This window comes from Vidua macroura, chromosome 3 (assembly GCF_024509145.1).
Source record: "Vidua macroura isolate BioBank_ID:100142 chromosome 3, ASM2450914v1, whole genome shotgun sequence".
Classification (NCBI taxonomy): domain Eukaryota; kingdom Metazoa; phylum Chordata; class Aves; order Passeriformes; family Viduidae; genus Vidua; species Vidua macroura.
Genome location: NC_071573.1, coordinates 7,710,431 through 7,736,886, shown reverse-complemented (window position 1 = coordinate 7,736,886; position 26,456 = coordinate 7,710,431). Strand labels below are relative to the sequence as shown.

The window sequence follows — 26,456 nt, the reverse complement described above, 5'->3', positions numbered from 1 at the left end:
TAATGTTACTATTTAATGGAAAATACTATATTTTGATTCCTTAATATTTCTGCCTAGATACAAACCCAGAAGTCTATAAGACAGAAATCCACTGCAGCAAAATGCCATCTTATTACTATGCATGCTATGATGTTCACAGGTTATTGTCAATATCCAGTGTCTACTGGCGAGGAAGCTTTTGTTTGTCATGGGAACAGAATGACTGCTCCTCGTTTTTCTAGACAGCTGAGTTCTTGAAACGAAAAGCATTTTGATCCTGGAGTAAATATTGATTCTCTCTTTTTTCTCTCTGACAAAATTAATTTAGTGTGTATTATATGCACCCAGGTGAGGTAAGGCCAGCTCAGGACATCACAGGCTACCTAAACTTGTGACACAGGCCAGCATTCAAGAAGTGGCTTCATTTCCCCTAGATCAACACATACATGCTGGTTCTTTTGGAGAGCGTCTCCTACAACAGAGCAGAGAAGGATTCATGTGCCACTTGCCTGTAGCAATAGGATCCCAGATTTCTCATTTTCAGCCAATAAGTAGTGACATCAATCTGCCTTTTTTCCCACCCCCTTCTGAGTGGTTCTGTGCCGCAAACCCAGGTGGTCTGGGTGAGGTCACAGGTACTAATGCACGGTGCCTTCAGAGACAGCCTTTGGAGAAACACAGAGATCTGCATTTTGCTGTGCAGATTTTTAGCATGCAGAAATCCTTTTCATAGTGCATTGGGGAAAAAGTAGAGTGGTTGGCAGTAGCCAAGTCTTCCCTTTATCAATAGACATGGAAAAGGGAATGCAGAGTGTTAATTCATTTACAAAACTGAGCATCCACTGCTGTTGCCACTCCTCAGCTGACCTAGGGCACCCTAGGAGAGGAGCTCGTTGGCACATCCTTAATGCACAAACTGAAAGAATTGGCAAGAACAACAGAAAGAGTTGGACAGATTTCCTTAAAGAATTGTGCCCTGCCGCCTCCTCCTTTTAAAGAAAGGCACACTTCCACCATCTCATTTTTGCAGCTCTCTTAAGAAGAAACAGAAATATCTGAGCCTTTGCAAAAGACCTGAGTATGTCTGCTGCTATCACAGTGTTTGATATCAGTCCCTGTCTGTGTGCATCCCTATCGGATTCAAAGCATAAGCTCACATTACTGTGGAAGCTGTGCCATGCAAGTGCAAAATTTCTGCTGCCCCAACTTAAAACTTAACTTTCATTAGTAAATAAACAGACCAGATTGATTGGTTCGCTTTAGAGAGTGATACAATGGGATCATGATTTCACCCTTACAAAAGCAACAATTAGCATTCTAAGAAAATAGTTCTAGTGGAATTTATTGCAACATGATTAGCTTTGTTATTTTTAAAGTCTGTGTAAGCTTCTGCCATCTTGAATCACTGAATATCATTGTAAAACTGTTTTTTCATGTTTATGTGTGGTACACTGGTTTTTGTATTATCTCATCAGCCATTTCCTTAGTAAAATGTTTTGAGAGGATGAAGAAAAATTAAAAAGGAGAAGGAAATGTTAGGGACTCTATATCTCTGGCACTATGTTGACTGTTCATCTGACACACTGTGTTATTATACCTTTATTCCAGAGCCAGCACTGTTGAATTAATGTTGAATTCACATTTAATTTCATTTTTTATTTTTGACTCCTAATATTATTTTTTAAAAACTTCCACCAAAAATAGATAAAATATACAAAAAAGGTATAACATATAACTTATTTCTTATATGCCTCAGAAGGCACAATCCTACCACTGACTTTCTGAAAACAGTTAAGGTTGTTTAACAAGGTTTGAAGCTAAAACAGGGACTCCCATATGACCTGTATTACCTCTCCTCAAGGGAATGCATTTTCTTAAAGTGATGATTTATGAGATTCAATATTAATGTCAAACTTCATTCTGCTGTGCGAAGTAACATCATTAAAACATCAAAATAGCAGAACACAAGCAGCAGAACATTGTTGAACTTGTAGATATTTCCACATAGGTGATGTAAAGTCTGATGGAAAAGTGATATGAGTGTTTTACGCATGTCCACGTGAGACTTAAGAAAAACAAGACTTAAGCAAGTTTGCTATTTCCCTCAGAAAGATTTTATCCAGAGAGGAAGATGGAATATTTATGTGCAATAGCAGCTGCATATTTTTAGAATTATTTTGAATTCTTTTATAGTAAGTCTCTGTGTGATTAGAAAATAGATACAAATCAGATGAGGTAACAGTTTGTCCTGTTTGTCTGAAGTGGTTTTCCAGGATAAAATTACATTTCCTTCTAAATGCAGTATTCATTTGGGAGTAAATTAATTAAGGCTGAGTGGATAAGTATCTGCTGTTGTTCTGCAGTCATGACATGGCAAGACACGAGCTATCTACACGCAAAACTCATCGTACATGAAAAAAGTAAAGTGCCTGTGCCTGTTGCTTATATTGCTGTTATGTAATCCTTTGAATAAATAACTTAATTCTGTGTTCAAAATAGTCAAAGGTTTAGTATTTTATTATTGGTATTCTTAACTTAGACTGCAACAGTGTCACAGCTCTTTTTTCATTTGAGGACATCACTCATGACACAGAAATGTAGTCTCTGCACTATGCTCTAACAGGTCTCTTATTTTATTTGTGCTATGGCTTGAAAAATTGAATATAAATATAATGTAGATCAGGCATCCCACAATGACTCTCAAGTTGGGCTTCCCTCAGTGATCTTCATAGATGGGTAGGACTGATTGGGGAGGGTGGTATTTGTCGGGGGGGGGGTCATGATTTGGGTTGCTTAATTACTCTGTACATGCTGGAAAACTGGGTGGTTTCTTTGTTCCTTTTTGAGGGGAGATTTCATGCTGAAGAAATGCATGATTTTCTTTCATGTTTAAAGCAGTCCATTAGGACAGCAGAGAAGTGCACTTTGGCTTTCCATTGGGCCATTGCAGATCATTGGCTTGATGTCTACCTCTGTTCAAACAAAATTGATTTCCATGCTTAGTCCCATCATCCTGTGTGATATTTTGTTGAATTACTTTTCTAACCTAAACCTATACTAATTGCAAAATGGTTTTTACATAACAACGTTGACTGTTAAAGGTATGTGTTTCTATGTAAGTGTTCTTTGGTATGCCTTCTCTGCAATGCTATTTCAAAGAGGTGGATGGAAAATCAAGTGCTGAATCTTTGCTGTCTTCAAGCAAATATTATGAGAGTTGATATAGCTAGAGTTTAATTATAAACTTTTCCCTTTCCTGACAGTACTGACATTTATTTTCTAGACAAACAGATGAATGTTAGATAACAAGTTGTTTTGAGCATGTATGGTGTTGGTGTGAAACTAAGGCCCATATATTTTTACCCCAAACCTCTGAATTGTCTTTAAAAGACTGAAAGACTAAAAGGTGATGTGCAAAGACTTATGAACTACTCTAAAAGTTACTCCACTCAGCTGGCTTAAGCCTGGGGTAACAAATCACTGCTAATCCATGTGTAGTGCAATCCATCATCCAGTGGGCATGTCCTGGCACATAGCATTGGAACCTGAATATTTAGTAACATTATATTTTTTTTTCCATGGGAAACTTTACCGATGGCTCTTACCTATGGCTGTGAGAGAAGTTGAGTGGTAGCCTGTGATCCCCATGAGTCTGATTCACACCAAGCTTTTTAGAGGGTTTCACAGCATTGTCTGCACTTCTTACTGTGTAATTGTCCAAATAGCCTCCACCAGAACAAGGAAAGGAAATGTGGGTATGTGAAAGAGAGAAAGACGATGGAACAGGGAGATGCTAAACACAGAAAGTACAAGTGAAAGCCCTGACCAGATTGAAACAAATAACTTACATCTTCCATTTTTAGCATCCCTTTTTGTATGACGAGCAATGTAAAGGAGCATGGTGCTCCAAAGTGTGGGGATTTGCATCTGCAATACGTTGTTGGATACTGGAGCAAAATTTTAGTACTGTGGTTGGCTTCCACAGTCACTTTGGGAAGCATGATACTAAGTATTTCTTTGTGGAGGAGTATTAAAGCATGTGCAATTCAGCTAAGGTAGCAAACTTAGTCCTTGAACCTTTGTGTTTCTGTGATTTTAAAAATATTTTGCTGGGTGTAGGGTTTTTTTTAATGGGTTGTCTAATCTAAAGGCCACATACAAGCCTTCAAGTCTAACCTTTTCATTTTGCTTGACACTATTGAAGAAGATAAGAGGGGAATGCTGTCAGAAAGTTTACACAGAGGATGGAGAGGGGTGGTGGTGAAGGGGATAATGACTTCAGCTCTGATTTTCTCCCTCCTGCTGCCACAAGGCATCTGTATTTTCTGCTGGGTGCAACCAGCCTGCAGGAGGCTTTCCTTCCTGCAAGCAACAAGTAAGATGGGAAATCATCTGGGAAATTAAAGAGACATCACAGCTGGACATGTGGTGACTTGTTTAAAAAAAAAAAAAAAGTAAAAAATTACAGGTAGATATTGAAGGGTAAAGATGGGAAGAATATGAGGAAGGACTTGGGTATACTTCCATGTGCAGTATTGTAGGATAATACTGTTTTGGCATCAGGTGCTATGAGCTTCCAGCCATCCATAGAGACAGAGTTTCCATTTCACACGCAAAGGTGAGAGCTCAGTCAAAACTCAACTTGCAGCTGCCTGACACTTGCAGTAGTGAAGGAAGAAGATGGAAAGTTACTGGGCTGCGATTAGCTGAAGCTTTCTCTTACTATATAATAGCTTGTTATACCATCATATTCAGGCAAATATGTACAGTGTAACAGTATGTCAGTTATTTTGCCTAGCAGTCAGACTCTTCTTTTTATGCTGCAGAAACAAACTACTTTTTTTTCAATTGCTTTAATATGCTATGCTCTTTAATTAGATGGTCTATAGGCAGCACATAAACAGCACTCTCCAGTATTGTTTCAGAAAATAAATAGCATGTGTGATGCCTACACTGAGCTACAAGAGAAGTGTAGACTGACATAAGTTCTTGTTATTTGCTTCCATACGAACAGCTCTAAATGTCCCTTCCTGAGAAATGCACATTTGCTGCATTCTGGCTCAGGGGAGGCTGCATGTCTATTTGACATGCTCTCAGTGGAGAATTGCTTATCCATGCCTGATCCTGATCTGTTTCACCTTCCAAAAGTAACTAGCATAGGTCAAAAGTTGGCAAAATGGATTGAAAAGTGTTTCCAGCTGATGGAAAGGCCTCTGGTAGCTAAGTGGGGGAATTTGAAATCCAATCTGTTCTCAATGGAAAACCTGCAAATAGTCCATGTTTCAACACAGACAAGCTATTCCAGTATCTAAGTGCTGATATACAGGAGTTTTTCAAACAACACAGACTTGAATCAACTAGTTTTGCATCAAAGGTACAAATTCAAAGTACTTTAATGTTCTTCTATATGTCCAAAGAACTTCTTTGTTTGCTAGTTCAGTGCAGTGTTAATGGTCACACCTGGATGTGAATGTCTCCAGACTCCTCTTCCTCCTCCAGGTCTTAATTCATTGATTCTGGCACGCCAGATTTCTTGTTTCTTTCCCTATTTAAATTCATAATATTTTCCCTTCTGTAGCTGAATCCTTCCTTCCTTTATCTGAATAGACAACATTTTCATCTTTCCTATTTTCTCATCCAAATTTCTTTTTCCTGTTTACTTTTTTCATTCTTGCCTGTTTGCCATGTTTAGGTTCTTCCATATGCCATTTCTTCACAAGTTGTTCCCATATTGTCCAATACTTTGAGGAAAACACAAGTTCTCAGTTGTTACCTATTCCTCTACATGAAGGAGAGCATGCTGTGAGCGTGGGATGAAAGAGTGGGTCTGGTTGGGCAAAGATGATTTTATTCCTCCGTGATTTTCTTAGCTGCTTTTCTTTGCTTTCCATTCCTTCCATCTGTCTCTGGCTGTAAGCAGAACGTAAAGCAAAGGAAGGGCCAAGTGTCTGTTAGTTTTCCTGTTAAAATACAGAATAATGATGATGATGTGAGTCAGAGACCGGGCACAACAGCGCAGAAGTGCTTTACGTATATTTCTTTAATATAATTTTCCTTAATTTTATTCCATTGTTTGTCCTTTTTTTTTTTTTCTCTTTGTACCTCTCCTAGCTCATGTATACGATGAATTGCGGTATTATAGGAGATCTTTAATGAAAGATGGTTACTTTCTCATTTCCCTGGAACAGGGACTACTTTGGTATAGGAATTGTTCCACAAATGCTAAGCTGCCCTTCATGGCTTTGTGCAGGGCTGATGAAACCCTTGTTACACCTGTACTCACTCGTACATCCTCACCCTGCCCTTTTCAGATCACAGATTTCTTACTCAAACTGGGGTATGCAAATTTCTAATTTAAGTTTATAACTAAACAATGCAAGGAGCTCTTACAGTTATTTTGCTATAATCTTTAAAACCAGTTTCAAAACCTAAATTCTTCCATCAAGGACAATCACCAAAGACAGACTTCCATAGTACAGGAGCAGTCTTGTTTGACTGTCTTGAGCAAATTCTCCTACTACTCATTGACTGCTGAGATTAAGTGGAATTTCTAACAACTCTGGTTACAATGAGTCAAGCACTGTATCTCTAGTTATGTGTTGCAAGCCTTATATGTTGCAGTAGAGATTTATTTTAGCACAGTCATTTTATGGTGCTTAGAATATTTTCCTACTCTGCATTGCTGCTGCTGTAGATAATGGATGACCACTTGGTTAATGTTTGATGGCAGTTACAATGCACCTCTCCCAACGTTAAGTGTTCTTATGCCTTTATACTAGAACTGACCTTCAGGGACAGTAAACATATTGTTTGGCAACAAGTTAATTACAGACTTTATCTTCCAAAAACATTCATGTCATGGGTAGGATAATTAAGATGTCCTTGCAAGTGAAAAAACTTTGTGACTTATAGTAATGCTCCAGTGTCGGTGTTAGAAACCGAGGTCATAACAGTATTACAAGAGCTGTGTACTCAAGTTATTTTGACTAAATAATCCTCCTCTTCAGGCTATAAAAGTGAAAGATGGACATAAGTGATATGTATGGCAATAAATTCTGTAAGTTTGTGAAAATAAAAAAAAAAAAGGCATTGGGTTGTCCAGGGGTATGATGGGCAAGCAGAACTGATTGTATTTGATTTACTGTGGGATTTGTCACTAGGGTTTATTTTGTTTTTCTCCCCTTTCCTCCTTTTAAGGCCTCTGTCTTTTGTTAAATGGTTAGAATCATATTGACCCTTTGTGACTTTGTAACTTCATGGTGATAAATAGCTAATTATTCGCAATTGAATTAGGCTATGAATTTAAATACGACAGAAACAGATGTACCTGTGATTACCTTCAGCATGGCTCAGGAGGTTTAAGTTCAACACAGTATAAATACTTTGCAGAAATATTATTTCTAAAGTGGAATACTGGAACTAGTGGAGACTATCATAAAGATGTTAATGAGCTCCGTGGTACATACATTTTTGTTGTTTTTTTTCCTGAAAAATTTTGGGAGGGAGGGGAGGAGTGTCCACTGGTGACTACTGAAGTTCCACTTCTGATGTGTTCAATCTCTAAGCTGGGAGCATTTAGTTTGGGTGAAGTTGGGAAGTATTTTTTTCACAATTTACATTCAAAAGAGGAGGACACTGAGCATTCTCAAAAATTGGAGCCCCTGGAGGGGCACACTGCAGTATTACTTTGCAAGTGCCACTTGAATGAAAGTCCTTGTTGGCTGGCAGATTTAGGGCAGGATGCACAGTTTAAGAGCCCCAGCACATCTTTGTATTAACGTGAAACTAAGGATGAATACACGCATCAGTGTAATCTAAAGATCTGAATTGTAATATTTGAAAAAAGCATGGATTCTGCACATGTTCTATTTCTTAAAACTTGGCACAATGAGATCAATAGATCTGCTAATGAGTTATTTCTGATCTGCTGTTTTCTGTTTCAGGTTTTCTACTCGGAAACTTACATTCCAACAGAAATAAGTAGTTCCTTTTTTAATGGTCAGTATCATCATGAACAATCAAATAGCTTTGGAATGAATTTTATTTTCTTCAATAGAAGGAAAATCACAGTACAGCCACAATATATGGAAGGTGATGAGTCATTCCTTGCCAAAATGTAGCAGGAGTATGAAGGATTGAAACATACATTTTGAGTTCTTTTTCTGGGTATTTGTTAGGATAAGAATATTTAAGCATTCCAACATTTGAGAATAAGAGAATAAAAAGGGATCTAAGCACAATGTCTTAGATTAATGGCATGCTATCATTCATGTATAATGCAGCACTGTTAACATCCTCATGTGTAAGCGATACAGTTACAAAGAATGTCCTGGCTGGGTGTAAACTAACTGCAAAGCAATAGAATAACACCTTCAAAATGATTAATTTTGAGGCTGTCTTGGTGACTATCTTGAAAGTTAAATCCCTCTATCTTTGCACTTTTGAAAATGTTGACCATATATTTGGGCATGGTGTGTTCAAGAAAAGTCAGATAATCTCTTTCAGATTCCTTCATTATTAAATGGCACTGGAATGTGATTTTTACTGTACAAACTGTTTCAGGGGTTCCATATTTTGAAATTCCATCTCCAACCCTAATCCAGAAACTAGTTCATATTTGTTTTGCCTTCTGCAGTACATAAGAGCTGAGCTCAGTTGATCTCTCAGTCAGGATGAGGTACATCTTAAAATGAAGTTATCAATGAACATCACATGCACCATATAGCATTTTTTTATTTCATATAAACTAGACAGTTGTTGGTGAGCAAGCTTTTCACTTTTGCATGTTTTAATTTTTTAAATATCCAGCTCCCCTTTGATTTTTTTTTAGAAACTTCATAGCCTATTTTCACATTGTCTTTGTTGTTTATCAGATTTACTTGTGTCTTCAACATAATATGGTTCTGTTGAATTTCATTTGAGGTGATTTTTTCTGCATAACTATGTGTGAATAAGAGTTCTGATAATCCTTTTCCTTTTAAATCAGCCAGTTTAATACTTCTGTCACTGTTGCATGGAGATGAGAGACTTGACCTATTTTTAAAAATGAGCTTTTTAGCTTTGTTAGCTACAGGAGAAGAGAATTTCAGATTTTTTAGAATTTATTATTTAATCAGTTGCCATTAGGATTTGCTAGTGCACACGTGGAGGATATTTTCCTTTTTATTGTGATCATTTGCAATGGAACTTAGTGGAATTCTTTTCTTCTTGTAACTCCTCGGTGCTTCCTAACCTTGTTAGTGTTCTTCAGCCTTTGGTTTTGACCTGCTGTATTGGCTTCAGCTTTGCTACATAAAAATGGCTTGGATTCTGCTGAGATATACAGATTATTGCATTTATATGCATTCTATCAAAAGGCATGAAAGGTTATTCATATATGATTACAATTATTTCTGATGTGACATTTACTCCAGAACTATATTAAGTTGTTAGCCTTGGAAAAAAGTGCTTTGTTAATGCTGTTCTGTATTCAATGGCTTTGATGGTACTTGTTGCAGATGTTTCAGATTACCATCAAAACTTCATTATCAGTGATAACATATTAATGCAATAAGTTGACAGAGGGGTTGACTGAATGACTATTGCAATATATAATTAGGTTGGTGTAATAAGATATGTATGCCCTGATCCTCCACAGCCTTTATATGAAATCTGTTAGAGACTGAATTCCCTTGCTGCACTGTTACCATTCCCAGAGTGACTACTACCATTTTTTGCTATGATTCTTGAAGAGGGTATGCATATGTTATAAAACTCCATGTTACAGAGTTGAAAATACATTTTCTTTCAGTTTTTATTTCAATATTTATATCACTGCATCTAATAATATCATTATAGTTAGCAGAATATGTAGACTTGCATCAGTCTAATAAACTAATAAACCAGATCAAAATACACTGTGTTTATATAATATAACATATAAGTATACCATATTTTACCATTATTTACAAGTATTAAGTAATTTGAGAGCTCTTGTCATTTCTGTACAAACAAAAAATTGTTTGCAGAGATGTTTGCAAAGCAAAAAAAAATTAATGGAATCCTTCCAATAGCTGTCAGTTTCTTCCTTAGAGTTTGATAATTGAAAGGTTTGTTATTTTTTTAGGAAGGGAAGATGGTTTCGATTATCTAAAGGCAGTGGAATATTTAACTACCCTTCTGCTATCAGTGGACTTGTTTACATTAGGATTTTGACTAAATTGAGGTTGCACATATCCAGATGTTATCTGCCTGGGTGACTTTTTCATTTACTTTGGCAAGGGATTTGATGGTGTATTGCTACCATCACTTTGTCATTTTTCACATTTTTCACATTGCATTTCAGGCTGCACTTAGCCTTTCTTTTCTAAACTTCCACTAAACATTTGCTCCTTTTTTTCTAAGGATGAATCCTTACTGAAACCACAAGTGGGATTTTGATTTTTCCTGCAGGTTTTCTCACCGGTTGTTGTGAGTAAAGCCAAAGTCCCAGACAAACAAACCCAAGATACAAAAGAAACTTTTTTTGTTCTTGATTTTTATCTCTGCTTGTTTTTGTTGTGCTGAGGGGCAAGACATGTATCTCAAGTGCATCCACGCTGCAATGTCCTTCAGCAAGGCAGGAATGACAAAGCTCTCCACTAGGAATGACTTTCTTCCCAGCACCCGCTGACCTAAGGTGCCAGTGGCTCGCAGAGAGAAGCAAGGGCTTCTCATACAAGTAGGATACAACGGGAAAACATTCCAGAGAGCAGCAGTGGGGAATTGTAGAAAACATTCGCCTGGACTACATGGCAGCAAGTAATAGTCTCTAGTTCTGAAACATAGCAACAGCTGGACAAGACTTTAATTTAATTCACTACTGTCATGTCATTCTTCAGCACCAGTGGGGATTGGGAGTGGGTTGGGAGGGAGAAATATCCATGCCCAGAAACCTGCTGCTGAGGATGTGCCATGTTGAGAACCATCTTGAATAAAGAATTCAGTTTTTTAAATCTTCAGAGTGCTAAAGATGTAAGGTGGGCGAGCACTCAAGCTCATCAGCAATCAGACAGAGCTGCAGCCAACAGAAACAGACATTTGACAGTGTAAGATCCTAATCTATGTCCTAGTGAACCTTTCTGCTGAGTTGTTTTACCTCTTTCAACCTCCAGACCTTCTGGTTGGAAATTAAAAAGAGTTCATGCTGGTTCTCATGTGACTCACAGATACATTATCTCTGAATGGAGCTCTACTTACTAATGTTTATACAGTCTTGGTAGATCTAATCCTATTTGCAGACCTTTAAAATGCCAACTTTTTATTTTAAGCCTGGTTTACTTTTAACTGCAATATTTAACCTCAGAATATGTTTGTGGGATTTTTCCTCAAAGGCATTTTCCCACAATAGCATTTTAAAACATGTGACATTTTAAATCAGTAAAAGTAATGAAATTGTACATGCTCTTTTGTTGCATGTGTCATTTAAGCAACTCTGTGGTGTAACCATACATGGGAGGATTTGAATCAAGCAGATCTAATTGTTGCTAATACTGTTTATTTTGGTAATGCCTAGAAAACAGCTATTATTACCAGTGCAGAAACATATGGAGATGGGTTTATGTTCTCTTGTAGTTCTCTTACAGTAGCCAGGGGTGAGTGATATTGGTAGGAGTTTAAGTTAAAATCCAGAGCATTGATGTCAGCAAAGATCTAGTTCCAGTCAGGAGAGAGAAGAGGAAGGGGAGAAGAAAAATTGATTATGAAGATGCAAGATAGTTGGAAGGAAATGTAATACTGAAAAGGGAGACATAAATACACAATGAAACTGAATTGAATGAGGGGAAAGTAAAGGTAATCTGCCAAGCAAAAGAGCAGTTAGCACAAGAAAACATAACAAAACAAGACATTTATGGATAACCAGAAGTACCTCTCTTTGGCAGCTGTTGCAACTGCTTTCACAGGTTGGAGAGTGATAGGTCTCTCTCTGAGAATTTTCCCCCAGCCAAGTGCTGGACTGAGATTTAACATCTGCAGTGAGCTATCTGCTGTCAATAAATTAGTGCCAATAGTGAGATAGTTTTAGATGTGTGCCTACAGTTTGCACAGGGCTGTGTAGGAGGTGAACACAGAACTTTTTCCAATGACTTCCCAGCCTACCTGACAGGCACAGAGCAAGCAGTTGTGCGTTATGGTGGTGGGAGTTCTACCTCTTTTTCTTCCTCTTTGTGAATTTTATAGTGAGCAGGGGTTCACTCCACCTTGTGAGTCATGTTTGCAGCAGGCAGCTGTCTCACTGCATAAGGGTCTGATATCTCTTATGGGATTTGTGAGATTTGAGAAAATTATTTTCAAATGTTGGGTCTGGAAAACAACATGAAAATAAGTCTCATGTATCTTAGGACATTTGCTGAGTGAGGAGCTGCCCTACAGTGTTAACTTTGTGCACATTTGAACAATATCTTGTTTAGGACCAATGGCAGAGTATCATAAAACTCTGAGGGAATCAATTATCACACTTTTTCCATTTCTGAGGACACGTTTGTTCTTCATAGATATTTTTTGAAAATGGTGTTGAAAAGGATGGAATTCTGTTTTATAGGATTACTTTACATAGGGAGAGTAAGGCTTGTGGGTAAGTGTTATAAGCCTGTGTTTTCCTTCTCTCTTAGTCCTTTAAAATGGCACTGATCAGGAGCTTGGTGTTTAATTGCACTGCTTCATTGGTAATTATGGCGTGGTCAGAAGGAAAGGGCAAGGGCAGGGGAAAATTTACCAGTGTTGCTTTTCAGTTCAGCCAGGTTGCCTTCAGGAGATCCCAGCAGAGCATTCTGCTTTTGCTCCTGGCCTTGTATATAATTAATTTGGGCTGAGTGACTGCTTTTAAATTGAGTTTTGTGGTAGCTGCTGGTTCAGAGAATTGGTCTGAGCTGTCAGCCTCTGAGCTGTTTACTGCTCACAGGTGTCTTCTCAATTGATGGTAATAATTCACTTAGAACAAAATAACCCATGGGCTGAGATTCCTGTGTCCTCTTCCCCTTCTTCTTGAGAAGAAAGGGAATTTAATAAAAAATGGAGCAAAGCAAAGAAACCAGGATTAGTGGTATAATCAAAATGGTTCTGAAGTATTTGTGGAGCTGGAGCAATGTGGTTGGAGGACAGAGGGACATTGTTGCCTAGACAGAAAACAGTCTGCCAAAGGACATCACTAGAAGGTTCTGCTAAATTCCCAAGCCATTCGGGAGTGAAGAAAGTGAGGCTTTGGAATAAAGGGGTTGTTTGCTTAATTTTTTGTTTTTTTTTAGACTCTTCTATCTCTTGGTATGTCTAAAGTAGAGATTCATAGGACCTCTTTACAAAGCTGTATGGGACATGTATCATCCAGCTCTGGTCACTGGAACAGTGAGGCACTGTAATCCAGGGTCCCTAGAAGAAAGGAGCTGTGAGAATTAAGTAGATTTAAGCTATCAGGTTGTTAATTTTTTGTGGGAGATGTTGTGAAGGACTAGGCAAGCTGGGGATTATCCCAGTAACACTTGCCAGAAGACTGAGCTGGTACCAATTTACACCAAAGGAAACTTGAGAGCACCTGGATATATACCATGCCTAGTTACAACATAAGAGCTACAACTGACACTATTTCCCTGACAGCTTGGCAGGTTGGAAAACAGTGTGAGACTGGAAAAGAGCAGAAAGAAATGCATGGCTGATTGCATTGGTGCCTTTCTGTCAGTGAGTCTTCACCATGAGACATGCACAAAGGCTCTAGAGCATGTATACACATATGGTGGCATACACATCTTGTGAGGTGCCATTGAAAATAACAGCTCTTTCTTCAGAATTCTAGGAATTATATTTAAATAAAATAATCAGTAACAATTGCTACTTGAAGAGATTTTCAGACTCTAATATTCAACACACTGTATTTCATTTCATGTTTTATTCCTGTTAACAGACAGGATTAGTTGGAAGCAAGAAGGTACAAACTGGTTTTGAGAAAAGGTAAATTTTACAGGATGAAATGAGCAAAACTCAAAGAGAATTCCAGCTTTAAAATCTTTGTTATTAGTTACTTTGCTTCTTGAGTCTCTGAAATTGTAATTCACAAAAGCAAAATGAAACAAAGCTGTTACCAAACTTTATCAGTCCCAACAGAATATGCAGAGGTATAAGAAGTGCCAGAAAACAGCATCCTTCAACCCACTGCAGGTCAAGGAAGTCTGCAGATACCAAGTGTAGTTTACCAAGTCCTGCCCTGGTGACTTGACATCCTCTCAGTCCCATTTCTCAAGGGAGTTCCCTGGTCCCAGGTGGGCTTTGGAGGGGTGTTACTGAGCTGTCTGTATCTTGATTGATCTTGGAGATTGGGATATCTCCAAGCCTTTGACAAGGAACTGCAAAGAAGAAGAGTATGCTCCCAGATGACACTAGTATCCCCATTCCTTCCACTCTCATACTCCTTTAATTTGGCCTTTTAATAAAAATGCTGTTAATCCACTTTCTCTAGACTAGGTTCAGTAATTTTTCACCCACTTCATAATGGCACTCACCTATATTTAATACTATTTCCCAGAGTAAATTATAACTCAGTGTAACACTGTAATGCAAATGCAACAAGGACGAAATAACATGTATAGATTCATTGGCTGACATTTGCCCTTGTTTCTAAAAGAAATGCATAAATTCTTTACTCTTTAATCTTACTAATTCCAAGTTTCATGCACAAGCTTTTATCTTTCGTAGAAACTGCAAAATCAGTGCATACATTTTAAATGCTTTAGAACTAGGAGGTGTTAAATCTTTTTCTTCTGAGTTCAGATGCTTTTCACCCCTTCCTAAAAGTGTTTCCTTAGTTCAAATTTGCTATGCTTGTCTCAAGCACGGGAATGTTGCCTTGGATCATTTGCAATGAACAGCTGCAAGGAGACCTCAGAAAGAGAATATGCTAAGTAAATTAGAGGGTTTAACTGCACAGCAGTCAGCAGTCTTTCATCTGCGATACTGTGTGCTTGTCTGTGAATTTGGGAGTAAGTTTCCAGAGTTCCAGAAAGCTCCTGGTTTTTATATGTGGAATCCCAATGAGCAGGAACCTCTGACAGCAGCTTTTCCCAATATTTAATCTTCACAATGTCAGTGAAGGGAGGCTCAGATTTTACTTTTTCCCCCATCACCCCTTTCTGCACAGTTAACAGTGAATATTCAGAAATTCCCTTTCTGAAGCTTTACCAATGAACTTACCCTCACCCAGAACACCACAGTATGAAAGCAACATCCCTTGACCTTTTTTACATCAAGATGGAAGGTGTTAAAACAACCATATTTTATCCATACAGCTGTTGCCTTGGCTGTCACTCATGCTTTAACACCACTCTTTGATGTTGGAGAACTTCAGCTTAAAGTGACAGCCGTAAATCTTTGTATTGGTAAAATTCCTGAAATGTAGTTGCTACATGCACTTTATTGCACATTCTGTACTTTACCTGCTACCTGCTGATGAAGTTGAAAGCATTTGGGAGAAGGAGGGGAGGGAAAGGGTTGGGTGGATTTTTTACATTTTTGAAATGAAAGAACATTTAATATATTCATGTAATTATAGTATATGACATCATTTAATGGTCATTTATGTAAGGTAGTAAAATAACTGTTCCCAACTGCTTCTGAAGCATTGTGAAGTTGCACAAACTGTTAGGATAACTCTGTGAAACAGGTTTGAAAAAGAATGCTGTCAAAAAACATGCTTAAAATGTGTAGAAAGAACAGCATATTTGAGATTGAGGTCCATGCAAAATTTAATTTTCGCTCTTTAAAATACTGAGAGCAGAGAAGTTCTGAATTCACTTGACAAAGGAAAAAATTAGAACAATATGAATTGAGCAAAACTGGTCCCTGATTTGCATGTTGTATGTCAGGATAGAGCAAAATTAATACCTTATGAATAAGATGCTGGTAATAAAGGTTATATAAGATATATTAGTCTGTGTCATCTTTCAGAAACCTCTGAAATACATGGAGATTTTGAAAAATAATAGTAGTTGCTGAGCCACCCTAAGAAGCACCACTTTCATCTAAAAAATATGGATAAATCTTGTTTACCTGCTGAACTGTAATTTGTCATCCTAAGATTTATTTTATATAGGCACAGCAGCATGCTTCCTCCAATATTTTATCTGTAACCATCACAAAACAAGCTGGTTTTCATTTTCAAAGCAGTATTTTCATCATGTCTGTAACTAGAATGTATCATATTTTCAATTGCTCTGTCAGAGACATTGTTGTAAATACCCTTTATACTCCATGAAAACTCTTGGCTTTATTAGAGATAGCGTTTCAGAATTTTTGGATTGGATTAGAATTTTAGATTTTTTTAGAACTGGAGCAACGGATAAGATGGTTCTACATTAGCACTTCTGGGATTTATGCTGTATTTTACACTACAGCTGTTAAAAAATACTCCCACAAGCACCTGCATGTGTGGAAGAAAAATTATCCCAGACCAGTAATAGTTACAAAACCTGTTATTTTGCTGCTAGGAACCAGGATTTCAATGCATCATTCCAGCTGCTAATGGATATTCAGGGCCCTTCCGGATGGAGTCTTGATTAGTAGATGACAGATTAACAGAAGAGCTGTGTTTTATGGTTAGGGAGGTTAAACAAAACTCATGTTGCCTTTTGGATGGAGAGGAAGTAGGATCTTTCAGAGACTTCACAGAAAATCACGGGAGGAGAATGCCATGGTGATTGATGGAAGTGGTCCATTATCAAACACTTTGAGAAAACTTTTATTCCCTCTGAGTAAATCACATAGCTTGTGCAGGGCACAAGTAGAGAATTAATTTTGTTGCCTTTTGCTGGAAATGTGTCAAATGGTATTCAAGCCAAAATTTAGGAAGGGAAATTGCATAGCATATTTAAGCCAATTTTGTGGTTGATGTTCCCTTTGAATTTAGCAGCTTTTATTGTTTGGCAAATTATGTTTTGTTGAAAATTCTCTTTTTATGTCAACGTCATTTAGATTTCTATGTCCAGACACATGAAATAGACCAACAGAAGTTAAATTTTTTTCCTGTGAACTAAATATGTAAATAGGTTGATTATTTTCATCTAATTTAGAATACTGCAATTTATTTTTGCAAAATGTTATTTAAATATAACTTAAGGAAATTACATTCTCTCAGTTGCTATTAGCATTTGAGTTTGGTCTGTCCCCTAGGTAAGGAGATGCAAGCTTGGAGAATAGTAATTTTGTATGTGCCACATATTATGAAAGTGTACTTTTGGCTGGGGAAGCTCAAAGGAGTTCAGACTCAAAAAATACTTTCAAGGAATGCTTCCAAACAAGAATGGTACATGCAGCCACCAAAGGGCTTCACAGACTGCTGAGTTCCCAGGGAATGCAGCCCTTGACTGATAAAGGTAGGACTTGTTCTGTTGGATGGCCCTGGAGATCGGGGTTGAGATTTTCAGCTTGAATAAATGTAGGCTTCAATCTACCAGGAGAGTAAGATAATATCCATGAGTGAATGTGAAACAAATTAGTCCCTTCTAATTGCAGAAAGGCTACTGAGTGTTTCTGAGCAGCCACATTTTGCACAAGCTTGAACCTTTGTATTAATTCTAGGTGTGCCTCTGTATGGGAGGAGAATCTCTATGGTGCATGTCTGAAGCACCATCGAGGGGACCTTGTTTGTGAGTAAAGGATCAGGTTTTAAGCCATGTGCAATTTGGAGAGAAGCTTTCTGTAGGCAATTATTTTAGTGTATCATCTTAATAATTTAAGTATGATTCAAAGCTTCCCAACACTCTGGAAGAACAGATGGGGAAGGCATTGCTCAGGAAGTCCTCTAAAAAAATATTCACATCAGACTTATTCAGGTTTATTTTGTGCCAGGTGTTTCTTTGTGCAAGAAACTGATAGTCCTGGCAGTCCTGAATAATCAGGGTTTACACATCTTCTTTTAGATAGATAGCTTGTAATCTGTGAGACAAAAGAGAAATCAGGTTTAGCTCCTTTTATCTGACACTGAGTTTCTGCGACCTACATGTCTTGTGACAGATTGCTGGAAATCCTAATGCGGTTGGCTTCTTTATACATAGTATACACATAGATATATACATATCTATGTATACATATATACATATTTCTTTATATATCTAGTGTGTTATCAGCTGAAATATGCAAAATTAAATGTTGGCTATACAGGTGAGCTGTGTAAGCATCCGATATAAGCCAGAATCCAGGGGTTAAAGTGTGCCAGTGTTCCCTTAAAGACTGCCAGCCAACCCACATGTGCCAAAATTCAGGTCTACACTGCTTCTCTAAAAAATTCTCTGCATGGCTTCCTGGCTCATGGAACACAGATTGTGCTCTGCAGTCTGAATTGCCATCAAGCTCCTTTAAAATTTCAGTCTAATAAAAATGAAATAATCGAAAATAGAAAACTAAATAATCTGATGTTCAAGGACCTCAAAGGCCAATAAAGATTTTTTTCCTTGCATATATAGCTACCTGAAGATAATTTTGGAATAGATTGCAGTTGTTTGTCAAAGAACCCAGAGAAAAAAATCTGTGCTAAGATTTCTTGTAAGAGAAGGACGCAGGAAGACAGGTCATCCTGGCCATTTCCTGTCCCAATACCAAGTTCTCATCTGTTGATTACTTAGAATTTTGCTCCCAACTTTTATGAAAGAGATTCTACTGAGACATTAACAGCCTGTTAACTGACCTGGGTTTCTGCCTCAGAAAGAGGTGTGTGTTAGAAAAAATGTCAAAATTGAAAGGTCTGATTCACTTTTCCTGCTTATAACTTCATGTTGGATGTAAAGCCAATTCCTAATCTAAGTCAGATACAGCCAAAGCTTCTATCCTCATATACACAGACAGCATAATTCAGGCTGGAGAATTTCACTACATCCTGTATTGCCAAAAGCCAGATCCCAGGTAAAAATCCCTGGGTTTCTGTTCCTGGGAAGCTCAGCAAATGGGAGCACATTTACACTGAATTCTGTTTGCGGCATATTGCTTCATTGTATTTTTCTCTCCTTTATTTTTTCCCTATTCTCTAATACAGCTTATCCATTACTTTATGCTTGTTTTTTCCTGACTGTGTTACTTCTTATTTTTTCCCTTGTCTTTCCTATTCCCCATATTTTCACTGCTTTCAAAAGTAAATGTTTCTGTCTTGGTGCTATTCTTCTGTCTGTTGTCTTTTGGTTCTTGTCCAATACTTTTTTTGTTTATTTGCTCAGCCTTCTCTGGTGATTCTGCTCTGCCAGCTTTAAACTACCTGGTCTAAATTGTTATTTTTCAAAGGAATTAGTCTGGTCTCCACATACTCAGCTGTGTTCTTTTGTCTCTCATGGCCTGTTCTTACCTCTAGTAACACTTACTACTTATAATACTTTAATTGTTAAAGCATCATTAAAAATAGCTAAACAACTAGCAGTATTCTTGTATTCTGGATGGAGGAGCACAGATAAAGGGGGAGACTGCTCATGACACAGGATTTTAAAGTGATAATTTCCTGTGTTTTTCCCTCTAAGGTTCCTCCCTGCAAATGTGATGCCTTTGAAAATTTTGCTTTATTGCCATGATTTGCCTGGAGCGGAGTGTAAATAATGGAGTGAAAATACCTGCAATTGCTCCATAAATTGTTCTGAGTTGCCTGATCCCACATGAGCAGCGTTACTGGTGGGGTGTTGAGAGAATTAAGAAGATGCAGGAACTTCCCTGACATCAGGCAGGATACAGATAGCCACTGAGCTGGTCTTCCCTTGCTAGAGCAGGAAAGGCTTTTGTAAAATCAAAGTGAGAAAAGGTGGTTTTCAAGAGACTGTCGTGGGCTTACACAGCATAACAAAGGTTTTCACACATTATGAAAGGTGCTTTTAATGCTTCACTGAGAGATACAGAGATCTGCATCAGCCATTCCAAAACCACAGTGGGCAATGGGACTCCCCTGCCCCTTCTGGCTTAGTAGGAATTTCTAAAAGTTTGGCTGTGTGTTTATTTTCAGTTCCAAGACCCACAATGCCTTGCTCACGTGCAAATGCTTGGAGTATTTCAGGGTGTTCCTTCACAGGGAGTGAGGGGTTGCAAAGTGGCCTTTTTCCCAGTGCAGTCCCTGGTACTAGTCTGTTCTATCAGTACAAAGTGCTGAATAAAAATGAATTTAAAAGAAGCTTTTGAAGAGGCCTCCATTACATAGTGATGGTTGAGTCCTCTCTATTGTGTGTGACCCCTTTTGACACACAACAGTTATTGGCACTTTCAAAATTTAAGTGACTTTGGCTTTTCAACTTTAAATGCTTTCTCCCAATTAATATGACCAGGTCTTGAACTGAAATCAGCCTATCCCAGTTGATGGTCTTCTGTGTAACTCTCCTGACCAAATTTCCACAAAGACTTTTGGAGGGAAGCAAAGAAAGGAACTGACCTTCTCTTTTTGGATCTTTTTAAAACTGACCTGCCTGCAGAGATGCCTGTAATTTCAGGAGGCATGCAGCATAAATCCTATGCATTCTATTGCTTGATGTAGTGAGCAGGCTTTCTGTGCCTATGAGATGAAGTGTTACAATTAAAACGAGGACCTGTTGTTGCTATATTTTCATTTTGTGTTACTAAAAATTCCAACTGACTCGAGCAATTAAAACTGTAGCATTACCTGGTAACCAACAACACAGGCTTGAAGTCCGTGATAAGAAAATGACAGAATGTTTTCTACAAATAAATATAAAGGAAATAATAAAATAATAAATAAAAGACTCTTTAAACTCTCCAGCTTTTCTATACAGGCCTGATTCACTCTACAGCCTACAGAATCTGGAGAATTATGCTGCACCTTCCCTTCATGGTACATCTTCATGCCCACACCCAGCCTAACTTCCTTAGGCTTCATAGTGACTTCTTAACATTTTTGCTGTGTCCATATTCCCCACCAATGCTGCTTTTAAACTTTACTGAAGCAGCAACACTTCATCTTCCACAACTATTCACAGTTCTTACTGTTTCTGTTTAGTAGAAGGAGACACCTGGGGGTACAGCTGTAAACAGATTTTCCACAGTGGTCTCCATGTCCTGCTTTCCTCCATCTTCAAAAAGGAGGCTTCCAACTTGAATGATTTGTTAGTATCAAAATCCACTTTTTGTTAGATTCAAACTGTGTTCCTCATTTATCAAACACTCCATATATATAAGATTTTGGACATCTTTTGCATCTGTTTTGCTATATTAGTGGGAAACAATTACAAAAGGTTACCAGTAGCAATAGAAACTCTTGTATGGAAAATGTTATCTAAAATAGAAATACACATTTCTATTACTTACTGCTCCTAGCAGCTGATTTGTTATTGGTGCAAGGAATTTTCAGTGTGACCTGTTTGGGCAATGATAATGTTCATCTGAAGACAATCCAAGCATTAGCGCTTCAAATTGCCACACACCTGATGGCATTGCGTATTGCACAAACTACTCAGGCTATTGCAAAATCCTTAGTAGATTGAAAATGAAATCTTACCTGGATGACAGTTTTGTCAAAGGATGATCTCAGTATTCATGTGAAAATTAATCATCCTGGCTCATGGTTTGATTTTTGTTATGTTCTGAATGCAAAAACTGTGACTCTTTAGATTTACTTACATGTGATATCTTTGTTTCCTTTGTTTTGACAGCTAGCCCTACACATTTGCTTGTAAATAATTTTTAAAAAGACACTTCCATATGACTTCTTTCACATAACTTCTTAAGGATCTACTTAACTATAAGCATAAGGCAAGTTCAGATGGTTTGGACATAAGTTCACTTCTGAATAATCATGTCCTTAATTGCTTTGCTAAATTGAGCAGTGGCTTCCAGTCAGCAATGACATGTAAACATGTCTCTGCTTAACTTCATGCTCAAATGTTTTTTGAGTAGGGATATTTTGACTGTGGGCCTTCCATCCCCCTAGGAACTGACTGATCCAGAAAAAGGAGGTAGTATGAAGAATTGCTTTTCAGAACAGATCTGTGAACTGGTTTTTGGCATTACTGTTGCCAAATTTCCTTCTTTCTGAGCTTCACAGGTACAGGCTGGTCCATTTCCAAACCAGCACCTTTCTGAGCAGTGGCCCAGGTCATTTTGTTTCATTTGTAGCCCTGACTTTGTTATTTTGGGAACTGGTTTTGGTTTGTCCCAGAAGTGCATCCAGCTGGGGCATTGATCTGGAACTAGAAATGCACTGTAGTTTATCACACTACATCATGATGATAGAAGTCCTTCCTTTTTCAGTTTGTGCATTTTTCACTTTGACTAATTAAGGGAAAACTGCTTAACTACTAGCATGTAAAGAAAGAAGTTTGGTTTCTTCATTGCATAGGTGTTAGTGCAGTCTCTGCCGTTCTTACAAGGGAAGAACTGTTGTGAAGAATTTTAAGACTTTGATAGTGAAGGTCATTGAATGGGCTCATTTTTACTGTTTCCTTAGGAACAGACCTTAAAAATCAGCAATAGGTTTTTCCCCTTATGTGCAGTGGTTTAAAAAGTGGTGTAGAGGATCTTGTAGAAATCAGAGAATACTGAGGGCTTCTATCATAGTTTTTTTTCATTAATACAAAAAAAAAAAAAAAAAAAAAATCGGGAATGAATTTTTTTTTATTTTGTTACTTCTTGTAACTCCTTTTCCAGCTCCCTGGATATTTTGGAAGGTGTTCACAGGAACCTAGGAGTGTCATGAGTTAGACAAGACAAATTAAATTCAGGAATGACTTAGCAAAGTCTATTAAAGAGTTCTGTAGCTGCACCATAAGAAGAGACACGGGGGAAATGGGGCTTTTATAAGAGCAGCGGTCATATTGTGAGGGCAGGACAGCTGGAATGGTTGATGGGGAGAAAAGCCCCAGGTGTGCTGGATTCCCAGGTGGTCCATGTAGGAGAAGATGGGAATCAGCAATTGATTATATGCAGCTCTGGAAGAATGGTAAGAGAAACACAGATTCTCAGAATCTCAGAATTAACTAGGTTGGAAAAGATCTTTGAGTCTAACCTATTATCTAACCACCACCATGTAAACCACACTGTGGCACTGAGTGCCACATCCAGTCTTTTTTAAACACCTCCAGGGATGGTGACCCCACCATCTCCCTGGGCAGCACATTCCAATGTCCAGTCACTCTTTCTGTGAAGAACTTCTTCCTAATATCCAGCCTAAACTTCCCCTGGTGCAGTTTGAGACTGTGTCCTCTTGTCCTGTCGCTGGTTGCCTGGGAAAAAAGAACGACCCCCACCTGGCTACACCCTCCTTTCAGGCAGATGTAGAGTGATGAGGTCTCCCCTGAGTCTCCTTTTCTCCAGGCTGAGCCCCTCCAGCTCCCTCAATCACTTCTCATAGGACTTTTGTTCCAGACCCTTCATCAGCCTTGCTGCCCTTCTCAGGACACATCTGGACACCTCAACATCCTTCGCAAGCTGGCGCACCCAGAGCTGGATACAGCACTCACGGTGCAGCCTGACCAGGCCAAGTACAGGGAAAGAATGGTGCTGCTGGCCACACTGTTCCTGATACAGGCCAGGATGCCATGCATTGCAGTACTCCAGTCGTGCAAGTCCTCCCACCACGTCTCTGTGATGGCGACGCTGCTGCTCTACCTGCTGTACCATGGCTTCCAGCTCCTCCTGTTTGTTACCCGTGCTGTATGCATTAGTGTACACGCACTTCAGCAGGGCTGCTGATTTCACCCAGCTCTGGCTTACCACCCTGAGGGTCCTCTCTGGAGAGCCTGGTTTCATCTCCTTCCCTCTTCAAAGCCTTCTTGCTCAACCCTGCCAATTTATGGGCTAGAATCCTTTTGCCCTTGTTAGATAGATGGAGCCTATCTCACTCTAGCAGGCCCGATGCTATAGAAATTGCCCCATGATCAAAAAATCCAAAATTCCACTGATGGCACCAGCCCTTTAGACATTCATTGGTAAGGTGGATTTTCCTGGGATGCAATGCACCTGAGAGCCCTAGCACAGTGCAAGGGATGGTGAGTTCCTGAAATCCTGTATGATTCTGATCCACAAGAGAGATCCCTCTGTGGTAGCTGAAGAGTTCTTGGATTGCTGGAGGAGACACAGCTGTCCCTCAGAACAGGGTGGGTGGATGTCAGGTAGGGAGGTGGGAGAGAAATACTAATTAGTGGTAGCATAGCCTTCTTTGAGGACTCCAAAATGTAGGTTCTAATGCTGGCTTGCAGTGATGGGGACAGCATGAAGATGGAACTTAGAATGGTTATGAAAGGATTTATGTCAAGTTGTCTTTGAACTGGCATGTTTTAGTGGCCACTCTTTCTGTTCCCATGTACTAACTGGATATTAGTGCTTACTACTACCAGGTACCCTGTTAAGGGAAAAGTGGTTTTCAAGGAATTTGGGTAAGAAGCCTTTTATATATTGCAAAGAATTTTCTTAATGTGTTCTTCAGGCATGTTTTTTCTGCTGTTACTATTGCTGAGGAAACTTGAGCTTGAATTGTTTTGCATGCTGAAGTGGGATGGGTTGAGTTTAGAGAGCAAATGATAAGGTGAAGAATAAATACTAAAAATGACAAATGGTCATTTGTTTATTTTGTTAGAGTACTGATTATTGTTTTTGGATACAGTGGTGGAAGTAAATTATCTATAATCTAGCTCAATGTAGTTATTCAGATTCATTTGCTTGTCATACTGTACCAAAAGTTCTCATCAAATCATGAAATATAACAAGTCTTGATTTAAAAAAGAAAACTCAAAACCAAACAACCACTCCAGCAGAGTTAAGTGTGTTGTTATGCCCTTAATTCTGTATTTTACTTTCTGCATGCAATCATTCGTATTATTTGGCAATCATTATGTGGTAATGGAAGTGAGCCGAAACACTCTAAGTGCAGAGCTGTCTTTTATAAAGAGATTTTTACAAATAAATGGGTTGTGGCAAGGGATTATTATATAAAATACATCAGCATACACAGAGTATCTTCCATATTTAGTGGCACTACAAAAATATTCCTAATTATGTTACATGTGGAGAGTAATTCTCATGGGAGCTATTTCATATAATTAATTTCCAATAATTGCATTACTAGGTAATATCATATCATATGAGTAGATGGATCATATGAGATCATATGAGTAGATTATAAATGGATAATTCTTTAGTTCTTTAAAGAGAATAGATTCATACAGAAATTACTTTTTGCAAGGATGATAAGGCAAGTGAAGTGTCACCTACTCAGTGAGGAAGCAGCATCAGTCTTTTTCCATCAGGTCTGTTTTAGGAGTGCCAAAGAACTTATGCTTTGGTTCAGGGTATACTTTTTATTTATGGGTTTGGAGATTACTGGGTTCAAGTCACAAATGAATTTGGCTTTTTATTATTTTCACCTCACTTTTGAAATCACAGTACATGAGAATTCTTTGAAGTAAGTTTACTGATGTAAGCTGCTGAATATAACATTGTTTCATTAAAACTTAAGACTTCTGGCTTACATTATATTCAAGTTCCTTATATGTTCTCTAATAACTAATAGGAGGCCTGGCTAAAAAGGCAGAGGCCTTGTCAGACTGTGGGAGGTGCTTTACAGAGCTTTTGGGAAGATTTCTACACAGAAAAACTGATACCTACCTTTCACAGTGTTTTTAAAATCTTCCATTTCTCTCTGCCCACTTTTGTATTACCTTGTACAGTGATGGTAATAACAATAAATATACTAGCAATGTCACTTAGAAGCTAAATCACTGTCTATTATAACTACCAAAAATATATTTTATTTAATATACTTGGTTGGAGAGATTAGTTTCTGACAGTAAATTATTGCTCACTAATTATGGCTGTCCTCATGCCAGTTGAGTGGATTCTGAGAAATATCTGAGGTTTTACTGGTATTTGAAAATCAAAAGAAAATTATTTTATTTCTGAAGTTTGAAGAATTTAAGCTTTTTTCCAGTGTTGCTACTTTGTTGGCCACTTCAGGCCAAGTCCATGACAGCTTAGTATTGATGGGGAGGCTCTGATGCAGTCTGAATGACTTGGCTTGCTTGAGAAGGTGGAGGAAAGGTGGCATATTGACCACTGGGGTCTTTTCTTTTTCCAGATATTTTTAGTTTTACCTCTTAATTTCCATTTAGTATGTGTAGCAAGTATCTCAGGATAAGGGGAATATCAGGGTAAGTGATTTAGTTAGTTGGGATCAAGGGTCTTCTTCGGTATATGGGAAGAGATGAAGGATAAATAGAGGAGAGAGAGCTAAGAAAACACAGCTCTCATGATCTGTTAGGATCTAAACCAAAATACTTAAGCTTTGTTTCTGCAGTGGAGAGGAGGCTGCCGTGAAAAAGTAGCCTTTTTTTTTGTGATAACAGCTGGGAAGAATCAGGCTAACTCACACTGTTAAATAAAAATGAAAAAAAAAATAGTCTTAAGCTTCTGTTTTGAAAAGTTTTCACTAACAAAAATGTCAGATTGATTCCTTTGCCTGTTGTTTGGCAGACAGAGCTGTGCCAGTGCTGCCCCTGCTCTGTTGATTG

At 38.2% G+C, this 26,456-nt stretch overlaps 1 protein-coding gene across 4 annotated transcripts in view; it reads left to right on the top strand.

The window, feature by feature from the left end:
- MACROD2 (mono-ADP ribosylhydrolase 2) overlaps positions 1 to 26,456 on the top strand; it is an 850,734-nt gene that overhangs the window by 389,401 nt on the left and 434,877 nt on the right. The window lies entirely within an intron of this gene.